This window comes from Eptatretus burgeri, chromosome 6 (genome assembly GCF_056783735.1).
Source record: "Eptatretus burgeri isolate ZD-2024b chromosome 6, Ebu_testis_v1, whole genome shotgun sequence".
In the NCBI taxonomy this organism is placed as follows: Eukaryota; Metazoa; Chordata; class Myxini; order Myxiniformes; family Myxinidae; genus Eptatretus; species Eptatretus burgeri.
The window spans coordinates 73,543,095-73,555,076 of record NC_140966.1 but is presented as its reverse complement, the minus strand read 5'-3'; positions in this window follow the sequence as shown (position 1 = coordinate 73,555,076).

The following is an 11,982-nucleotide window of genomic DNA, read 5'->3' as shown; positions in this document are numbered from 1 at the left end:
AAAATCTGAAAACCCACTCCGTGGGAGTACCTCCTGTGCAGCTTCCCTTCGCAGGGCAGCTCACCGGATGATGGGATTGGGGCAAAGCCTTCGGGACCCCCAATCTTTGAAAGGAGGGAAACCACGGGGTAACATCCCTGGGTCAGATTGCGGGAGAGTGTGTCGGAGTGGTGCTGAGGTGTCGTCCACCAGACGGCGGTCTCCTTGGGTTAACCTGAGGCGTTCCCTTCGGGTGGGTGCCTGGAATGTCCTATCCCGAAGAGAGGATGATCACCTGTCTCTGTTATCATCTGAGCTCAAGCGTTTGGACATCGGGATTGCAGCTCTCTCTGAGGTTCGGAGACCGGATTGCGGCGAGATAATGGTGGGTGGTTACACCTACTATTGGTCTGGTCGCTCTGATGGTTACCATACCCAAGGAGTTGCTGTAGCTGTGTCCAATAAGCTGACCCCAATGATAATTGAGGTAACACTGGTCAACGAGCGTATTATGAGATTAAGGATTCGTCACTCCTTAGGTGTCATTTCCCTGGTCTCTGTTTATGCTCCGACTGAGGCGAGTGATCTCACCGTGAAGGATGCATTCTACGCCACACTCGAGTCTGTGGTTGATCAGTGCCCCAGACGAGATACACTTCTAGTCTTGGGGGATTTCAATGCATCGACTGGAACTGATAGGGACGGTTATGAGGCGTGTGTTGGTCCCCATGGGTCAGGAACTATAAACCAGAATGGCACTAAGTTCCTTGACTTTGCAAGAAGTCATGGACTTAGGGTGGCTGGTTCATGGTTTCAGCGCCCACAAGCTCATCGCTGGACTTGGTATTCCAACGCTGGCGGTGTGGCAAAGGAGATTGACCATGTCCTTGTTGATGGTCGCTGAAGGATGATCCAGAACTGCAGGGTCTACCGGAGTGTTCAGTTCCTCAATACTGACCACAGGCTTGTTGTAGCAACTCTAAAGCTGCACCTTAAATCCTGGAGAATGGTACCATCCCAGCCTAGGCTGGATGTTGCCAAGCTCAGGGATGAGAGAGTAGCTGAGGAGTTTGCGAACAGGCTGAGTGGACACTTGGGGGTCTGGGTGCTTTGGGGGGTCCTGAAGAGTTGTGGAGCGCCTTCAAGACCACCGTCCTTGATGTTGCCGGTGGATGCCTTGGAGCTCACCGCAGGGCAAAGAAGAATTTTGTCTCTCAAGGGACACTGGATACCATTGACCAGAGCCGCAGGGCCAGGCTGAATGGCAGAGCTGAGCTGTTCAGGGAGCTGAGGCGTAAAACTGTACATGCACTGAGGGTGGACAAGGAGGCCTATGTGCAAGGAATCTGTGAGGGGGTAGAGCATCACCTGTGGACAGGTGATTCTCGTCCCGCTTACAGGGGAATTCGCGCATTACGTTCATCCAAGCCCATCCCTCGGAGCACTACAGTTCGAGCAGAGAGTGGTAGGCTCTTGACAGAGGAGTCTGAAGTGAAGGCCCGCTGGGCCGGTTACTTTGAGCGGTTGTACCAGGCTGATCCCCCAACTGTCGAGTTGGACATCAAGGGTGTTCCAATCCCTGTTGCTGACCCTCGAATCAACTGTGGTCCACCTACGCTTGTGGAAACACAGGCTGCGGTGAACCAGTTGAAACGGGGCAAAGCTCCAGGGATCTGTGGCATCCATGCTGAACTTCTCAAGGCTGGTGGAAATGCTGCACTCGTGTCGTTGCATGCAGTTTTGTGCTCAGCCTGGAACACAGGCATCATCCCAACTGACTGGAAGAGGGGCCATGTTGTCCCTCTCTGGAAAGGGAAGGGTGATCGCCAAGACTGCAACAACTACCGAGGGGTGACGCTGCTCTCAGTGCTGGGCAAGGTCTTTGCTCGGATAATTCTCGATAGGGTTCGCCACCATCTGCTTCAGCACCAGCGTCCAGAGCAGTCAGGCTTTACACCAAAGAGGTCAACGATTGACCGTATCCTTGCACTTCGTGTCCTCACCGAACGCAGGCGAGAGTTTCGGCAGGGGCTGCTTGCAGCCTATGTTGATCTCTGTAAAGCGTTCGATTCGGTGAATCGGGATGTCCTCTGGAGGATTCTTGGTCTTCGTGGGGTGCCACCAAAACTGATCGATCTGATGTCTGAACTCTACTCTGGTACTGAGAGTGCTGTGAAGTGTGGTGGTACCATCTCTGACTTATTTCCAGTTGTTACTGGAGTTCGTCAGAGATGTGTACTTTCCCCCACACTTTTCAGCACTTGTATGGACTGGATTCTAGGGAGGATGTCGGAGAGATCAAGTTGCGGTGCGTCATTTGGGAATGTCAAGATCTCGGACCTTGACTTTGCAGATGATGCAGTCATCTTTGCGGAGACTTTAGATATCCTCTTGGGGGCCCTCGAGGTGCTGAATGAGGAGTCGGAGCCGTTGGGATTACGGGTTTCTTGGGTCAAAACTAAGATCCAGGCTTTCGGTGACATCTTGGATGCTGCTGTCCTGTCTGTGTCTGTTTGTGGTGAGGATGTTGAGGTCGTGGAGAGATTCACTTACCTTGGCAGTGATATTCATGTCTCTGCTGGCTGCGAGTCAGAGGTCAATAGACGTCTGGGTCGGGCCTGGGGAGTCATCGATTCACTGGATCATGGGGTGTGGCGCTGCCGGTACCTGTGCGGGAGGACGAAAGTCCGAGTCTTCAGGTCCTTGGTACTTCCAGTCTTGCTCTATGGGTGCGAGACTTGGACTTTGACCAAGGATCTGAGACGGAGACTTAATTCCTTTGGTCCCAGGTCTCTTCAGAGAATCCTTGGCTATCGCTGGTCGGATTTTGTGTCCAACGAGCGGTTGCTGAGAGAGACTCGGATGAGATTTGTTACCTGCATAGTCCGTGAGCGTCAGTTGCGGCTGTATGGACATGTGGCTCGTTTTCCTGACTCTGATCCTGCTCACCAGATTCTCTCAGCGAGGGAGTCTCATGAGTGGAGGAGGCCAGTGGGCTGACCACGTGCCTCATGGTTGCAACAGGTTGACCATCATCTCAAGGAGATGGGGATGGGCCTGGCATCTGCCTGGGGGATGGCCAGACGGAGGCCCCTGGAGTACCGGCGGAAAGTGGACGCAGCGACGTGCTGTTCTGGCACATGCTCCCATACCTGACCTGACAGGGTGTCTATGATGAGCCATGAGTTTTTCCTTATAGATGAAAATTTGTTCTGGAAGGATTGCTACTCCATCACGGAGTGTTGCTGAAGCCCACCCAGGGCAGGAATTTAGAGTTGGCCAATGTATCGGGATACAACAAAATACTCTTCAAACCGTATTGTTGGATCTTCAACCTTCACATGAGACAGTCAGCTTAACCCCTAAACCGCCTTCAAGGACAGTGACCTCCATGATGAAACGCCCATCCTGTGAAATATCACGATGACAGTCCCATTGTACTTCTTCATGATTCAAATCGAAGCAATTTAATAGATTGACTTGTCAATTAATTGATCTAAATCTATATTTACCTCCACCACCGAAGGCGGACAGAAGTTTTGTTTTCACCCCTGTTTGTTTATCTCTCTGTGAGTAGGATATCTCCAAAGGTTATAGAGGGATTCAGACGAATCTTGGTGGACAGGTTAGATGTGCGACAAGTAAGAATTGATTCTATTTTGATGAAGTATTGGATCCAGATCCGGATACGAGAATATTTTAAGTGATTCTTCGCCATTGAGAAATAGGAGCAAAAAAGGATATATAGCACGATATTTCAAAAAAAGTTATGGATGGATTCCAATGAAACTTAGTGGATGAGTTAGGTATGTGACAAGAACAAGCCGATTAGATTTTGGTTCAGGTCGGAATGCAGACCCTGCCCATCAGTGGGGTACTAAACATAAACTGTTCAGCCTAATGGAGGTATGTGCTCTTCCAAGTGCTGTTCTAGTCCATTTTAGCTCACCTGGAATGGAGTTAGGGGAGGCATAAGTATCACACTGTCAGGCAGCCATGCAGGGAGTCCATCAGGCTGTTTGTAAACACTCAGAATTTCTTCTCTGAAACTACACACACAATTTCGATGAAACTTGACCACAACTTTCATCACCCATTTTTTTTTTTATGGAGTAAACTTTGTTCATGGCATTAAAAAAAAACAGAGTTGGTGTCAAAGCCACCCAATGCTCGCCTGTTTATACATTTATCGTTTTTAAAAGACTTATCTAATAATTAATATTTTTTTTTATAAAGCATTGCAGTGAAGTCTGATCCAAATAATTTTAAAGCAATATATGTATTTGTATATTGTAATCAGTAACAAGAGCGCAAGTGAGCACAATATACGCCCGAACAAGAGGGTATATACAGAATTGTGCTACTACATGGAAAACAGCATACTGGTTGCCATGGCAACAACTTTAGATGACGAACGTATGTCGCGACACACCGTCTCCACAGTCTGTACCTATGTACCAAATATGAAACGTGAAAGTTGAGAACTTTTGGAGTTAGAGTGCGGACAGGAACGGATGGAAAACAGCATCCTTGTTGCCATGGCAACCACTTTAGATGACGAACGTATGTCAGAACACACCGTCTCCACAATCTGTACCTATGTACCAACTATGAAACGTGAAAGTTGAAAACTTTGGGAGTTAGAGTGCGGACAGGAACGGACGGATGGACGGATGGACAGACAGACGGACGGACGGACGGACGACCGGTATCACATAATACGCCCCGATATCTTATATACATATATATATATATATATATATATATGTATATGTATGTATACATATATATATATATATATATGTATGTATATATATATATATATATATATATATATATATATATATATATATATATGTATGTGTATATATATATATATATGTATATGTATGTGTATATATATATATATATATATATATATATATATATATATATATATATATATATATGTATATATATATATATATATATATATATATGTATATGTATGTGTATATATATATATATATATATATATATATATATATATATATATATATATATGTATGTGTATATATATATATATATATATATATATATACACATACATATACATATGTATATATATGTATGTGTATATATATATATATATATATATATATATATATATATATATATATATATATATATGTATATGTATATATATACATGTATGTATATATATATATATATATATATATATATATATATATATATATATATATATATATATATATATATATATATATATATATATATATATATACATATATATATATATCTTCTTCTTTCGGCTGCTCCCGTTAGGGGTCGCCACAGCAGATCATCCGTATGATCCGCATAGTGATTTGGCACATGTTTTAGGCCAGATGCCCTTCCTGACGCAACCCTGGTCGCCTCTTACAACACAGGGATATGGTACACCTATTTTAACCGGGGTATACACCGGCCCAGTATACTGGTACTCATTTCGCCGACCTCGGAAGGATGACAGGCTGAGTCAACCCCCTGGTGTATTAATTCAGTGGCCCAACGGGGCTTGAACTCAGGCCCTTTTGGATCGCAAGCTGCTGCCCTAACCACTGCGCCAACACCAGGCTCCATATATATATATATATATATATATATATATATATATATATATATATATATATATATATATATATACATATATATATATATATATATATACATATATATATATATATACATATATATATATATATATATATATATATATATATATATATATATATATATATATATATATATATATATATATATATATATATATATATATATATATATATATATATATATATATATATATCGGGCGTACAAAAAATAGTGTGGTAGATAAAAACATTAGAAAGGAAAAAATAACTTGCACCAAAAACTTTAACATTTTGACACTGACGCTCACGCCGGGGGTATCGCTATAGCTCTCTGTTCTTCAAACAGGCGAGCTAAAAATCAGGCTCTTGGGAGATCTATGAGGGGGTTTGCCCCCCAAAATAGGTATTTGCTGTCTTCTCTGAAACTACACATACAATTTTATATTTTAAAAAACTTGACCACAACCTTCAACACCCATTATGGACTAAAGTTTGTTCACGGCATTAAAAAAAAAATCATGGTTCAAGGGTGTCTACAGGCGGTCAAAGTGCATCCAGGTTTGACCCCGTGATGTAATAAAATTTGTTCATGGCATTAAAAACGAAAAGAGCACTCTTCGACATCGCTCGGTCACCAGAAATACCTCTGCCCACATTATCACATCATTATACATACTTGTACCAAGTTTGATTTAAATCCCTGAACCCAGATTGAAAATATTGTTACGGATTCGCGCCCGCCGGCGTGCTGACGGCCACGTAACTCGAATCGCGGCACGTCGCCCACCGGATGGACAATCCAGTCGTGACCCTCTCGGACTAACGCCGGGAACCAGTCACGGGTGGACCTTTCGGTCTCACCGCGATCGAGCCAATCGGCCCCCGCGTGGGATAGGGTTGCTCGCCAAATTCGACCTACCTAAGTACCCACACGGAGGGTAGACCGGGCGATCGCACCTCGCCGCAGGTCGACTTCGGACACGGGCCACTTAAGCGACCCGTTCCGTACTATCGGGATAACCGAGCGGTGTTATCGTCGGCCTCGACGGTTCGATTAATTATCGGGCGTATTCAGCCCACTACCAACCCTTTACGTGAAGCAAGATGAGGATTCAATGAGAGAAATGACGAAGCGAAGCGGGAAAGCAGTTCAACATAAAGCACATTTATTCGCGATGAACGGAAAGCACACATATACAATTCCACCAAAAGCACATAGAAGGAAAAGAAACACAATGCAATTTTTACACAAAAAGCAAATGTAAAAGCGAAGACACAATGCAGAGCTATCCGACTACCGAGCACACGGCAACACTTATACAATTCTACTTCACAGACGGCGCCGACAACACATACCCAAAACCAAGAAAAAGAACACCCTCAAGGATGAGGCGGGCCTGAGGCCGAGACCGGGTCGGGCCTACCCGTCTGGTGATGAGACGCGGAGCGGCGATGGTGCCTCAACTCCCGCGGGCCTCGCGGACAGTGTCTGGTAGGGGGTGGGAAAAGGGGCCCCCTTGGTCGCACTATCTCAGCGCGGGGGGAAACAGGAGGGGGTTGCTGATGCTCGGGGAAAGGAGGATTTTTACTCTGTCTCGAGTCCCGCGACGAGCGTCTCCACCTCGACCAGGTCGCGCCGTCGGCCTCCCTGGTGTGCAGCTCCCGGCACCGACGCGAGCACCCCCTCGTCTGCCTTCTCCGCCGCCGCCTCTCCACAGCTCCGTCCTCTTCGCTCCGACTCCAACTCCCAACTCTTCCTCCTGCGACCTTCCCAACTGCACTCAACTCCAACGCACACGACGACGACGACGACGACCAACAACCACTTTTCCGACGAACGCAGCCGCTTATATAAGCCCCGTGGCTTCGCCTTTGACCCCCTGCCTTCGACCTTTCACCTCGCTCCCCATTGGCCCAAGAAAAAGTGGGCGTGAATGCATTTTGATCCATGAATTTGCATATAGCGACCGCCCTCCAACGCCCTGGAGGCGGGGCCAAATCGCCCCTCGCTCACCGATTGGACGGAACAAAAGTGGGCGTGTGTCGTTTTTGATCCGTTTTTGGAGCGGAAAATCCGTGGTTTTGTACACGCTGTTCGGCGCGCGCCCTGCACGAGTCCAATACCGGTACCCACAAGCGGCGCAAGAACGGTGGCGATGCGACGGTTGCGAGGTGTGACGGGAAAGGTCGTGGCTGTTGTGGTGAAGCGGCGCCGCGGTGGGTGGTTGATGTTGTGATGACTGTTGAGACGCGGTTGGCGGTGGTAATCATGGCGGTTGGTCCAAAATAAAGATAGTAAAAGAAAAACGGCTATCCTGAAGAGTCGCAGCACGCATGAATGACATGTATTCCCACTAGACAACGGGTTTGGGCCTAACTACACATATACTTACGGAGATATCTCACCTAAGGGACCTGAATGGTGGTTTGCGAATTTGGTAACCACAACACTACCCCCTCCCCTTTTTACAGACTCGTCCCGAGTCGTCAAATTTTCGTGTGCCATCATGTGTAGTTTTCCCCTAGTACATTTTACTTATGGATCCCTGAGTGCGACATTCATGGTATTCGTGTCCCCAAAATAAATAACCTGAGGGCTGCGTAACTACCTAAACAAACTCACTCACACGGACGACTTAAATAAAATTGCCGGCGCTGGGACAGACATGCCGGGGGCGCACTCATATTTACAGTACATCTTAACCTTAACTTACAAATTTTACACTAAACCATGGCCCAGGATCAATGAACTCTGCAAAAAGAAAGCAGTTAGCAGGGAGCCAGGCTGCTCGCATGCAGTCTCTGGCTCAAAACAATGCAGGTGACAGGGAACGTGGCTGGCTGCTCACACGCAGTCCAAGGCCTTCCCTTTTGAACTGAACGCAGTGAACCACAACGGTGCATGGGCTGCACAAACGCAGTCTCCGTGCCAGCTCAACGGGCACACGCAATGAGCACAACGAATGGATGCATGAACACAAACACGGTGCACGGGCCGCCACTGCAGGCCCGTGTTGTAGCTGCCAACAGGGCAGTTCTCGCAGCTTGCAAACTGTTGCCTTGCGGATCCTGGCGCACATGGAAATGAACAGGGGGGGGGGGCAAAGCAAAAATTGAACGGGGCTGGTGAACATGGGCAGTGGGCATGGCATGGCAAAGGTGCAGGCAACACAGCCCGCAGAAGAAGGCCGCTGTAGGCAAACACAGCCCGCAGAACCAGGCCGTTGCAGGCAAACACAGCCGGCAGATGAACTGGCCGGCACAGGCCTTGACGCAAAACACGGCCAGCCGATGGCACAGGCCTTGCAGCACAGCAGCTGCAGACGATCCAGCCGGCACAGACCTTGCAGCAAAACAACAGCTGCCGATGAAGTTGGCCGGCACAGGCCTTGAAGAAAAACAGCCAGCCGGCTGAAGTGGCCGGCACAGGCCTTGAAGCAAAACACGGCCAGCCGATGAAGTGGCCAGCCTTTGCCGTTCCGTGGAGGTTGGTGGAGGGAGTGCGGTGGTGCTGGCCACTTGGAAGGCGGGCTCGGACCTACCTACCTGTCTCCCTCCCAACCTATCGCCTTTGCCTGTCACTGTACATACCCACTCCCTTAATTTGTCAAACCCCAATTTAGCCCCAACTTATTTTTTATATATATTTTTTTATTTTTACTTCCCCACTATAAATCGTCCCCTAACCCCCTTTATCGTCCTTGTTCGGCTAACCTATCCTGTCACCTAGCCTACTCCCAACCCCTACGTTCCCTTCCCGGAGGGGAACAAGGGAGAGCTAACGTCCTGTGCCGAGGCCCAACGAAGCCTCAGAATGGCCTCCCCAGAGTTCGGCGATCTATAACCAAAGTGGGTCCAGCGGCCCACAACGACAGCGAGGGGATGGATGGTGCGGAGGGGTACATCTCCTAATCTACCCTAACCATTTAACTGTTAAACTACCCCGGGGCTTTCAACAAGCACCTCTCGCTTAAACTATTGGTTCTATAAACCCAGATTCCCGTCGCCTGTGTTGGTGTCCTCACAATTTCGGGCCTCGCCCCCAATTTTCGCTCCGTGCCCTCACACGGTCTCATGGCTGGGACACGTGGCCCCCTTTGGCAGGCACGACCCTCTGCCGATTCTCCGACTATGGCACCCCCGGGCACTACACTGCCTCCGAGCCTACCAGCTCCCTAACACCGGGGAGTGCCCCCCATGGCACCTCCCCTGAAACGCACACGTGGCAGGCTGGCTTCCCAGGCCCCTTTTCGAGGGTCACCCTTGCCCACAACACTGCCCACGCGGCTAATGGCGCCCCGGGCCCCCGCACCAAGCAGGCGCACCCGTGCCCACTACTCTATCCCGGCCCCCCATGGGCCCATGGCCTACCGCGGCCGACTAGCCTGGTGCCCGGGGTACCCACTCAGCGATACTCACCTTTCGCAGCCACGCTCCCAAGCCCGTCAACAGGGCTCCTGCACCCCTCCAAACGGGTTTCGAGCCTACACTCCCACCAACAACAAAACGACCTCCATTTTTCAATTTGACTAACCCAGCTAACTCACTTTACTCTGACCCAGGGGTCCCTTGGGCGGGAGTCACTCCTCCCCCCAATCACTCATCGCACCATGCATTCCCCATTCGCTCCACTCACACAGACCCGCTGGCCTCACTCACTCATCAAGCACATGCTTCCACTTCACTCACCAACTCTTCAACACACTCACCGCTGAACTCTGCCATCCTTCTATCTGCATCCCCTAACTAACTCGTGCTCCCACGTCGTCCCTTAAACTACAGCACGTTCCTTTTAACACTACGTCGCTAAACAACATCCCCTCTACACATTCACAAGTCTGTCACTGTCTCCAAATCTCTAAAATAACTTTCCCAACCTAAATCTGACTACAATCCCTCTTACTAATCCATTCCACGGACTCCATGAGGACTTACCCCTGCCCCATGAAGTCGGTCTAACTAAGATAACCCTTCCCCCTAACTAGTTTCCATCCTGTGCCCCAGTCAAGGGGGTCTTCCACCCCTTGCCCAGGAATCCTGTGCACCCGAAAGTGAGGCTTGCTGTTTTTTTTTTTTTTCATGCGCAGCACCAGCGCGGCAACTCGCGCACTTTGCACCTGCCCGTGACGTCATGCAGCTGCACGTGTTCCTCGTCCCTCCTTGGACGGTACCATCCGGCCGGGATACCCCTCCTGCCGGATTCCAACCCCACGTGCAGCCATGACGTCACTGTGCGCATAAAAAAAAACACAAGCCCCACGTCTCGAGGGGTTCCCCACGCGAACACATGTGCTTTGCCCGTTGGAGCTCAACACACACGATCGCGTGGAGAACCCGTCCGGTCCAAATCCATTTTCCTGCCTAAACTTTGTCCGTCCGCGGGATCGGCAAATCCACCGCGTGCGTTTCCGGACCGGGACTTCACTCTCGCAAGCGAGCACGTGGTGGTCTCGTGCGTTGCACAGCACGGACCTCGTGCTCACTGCTGGGTGAACCCGGCACGGTCCCCGAAATAGCTACAGCCGCTACCCGGCTTTCTTTCTTCTCATGTCGCCGTTGTCGTCGCCATTCGACCCACGCATTCCTGCGTGTTACGACGCTCACACTCCATTCCATTACATTCACACCGGGAGACGCGGCTGCGTGCTCTCGCATGCCAACCGACATCTCCCTCACATACCGCTCTCTCACACACACGGTCTCCCTTGCACTCGGCCGTTCACTCACTCACACACGCGGGGGCACTCACCGGCGGTGCCTCATCCACACTGGCCGTTTCATCCACACACACGGCCTCACTCACACACGGTGCCTCATCCACACACGGCGTGCTGGGAAGCACGTACTCTGGCACCATCGCCACCACACCACTCACACATGGGGTCGCTTCCACACACGGGGACGCACTCACACCTTGCACCACACACACAGGGACAACCACACTGGGGATTCGTGTCCCCACAAGGGTCTCCGGGGCCTCTATACCCCCCAAGCTCTCCGTGCACCTGTCCACAGCACTCCTCCCCCCAACCTCGCAAAGCACGACCGAACTCACCTGGTCGTGACTTGCCTCAAGGGGGCATACTCCCTCCCCTCGTTCCTGGAGGAGCTCGTACTGGGTCTCTACCCAGTCCGCCAGCTCATCCCCATTATCCTCCACTACCTCCGTGTGTGTGTGCGCGTCACTTACCCCGTCTTCATCGTGCAGTCTCTCCTCTATTTTTTCTGTCTCCCGTGTCTCTGCCAACTCTTCACCCTTTACCTCTCTTGTCTCAACTATTATTTCCGTTGTCGTCACCTCTTGTCTCGTCTCACACGTTTTGGTCTCCCCATTTAATTTTTCCCTTTTGGTCACCGTCGATTCTTCTGT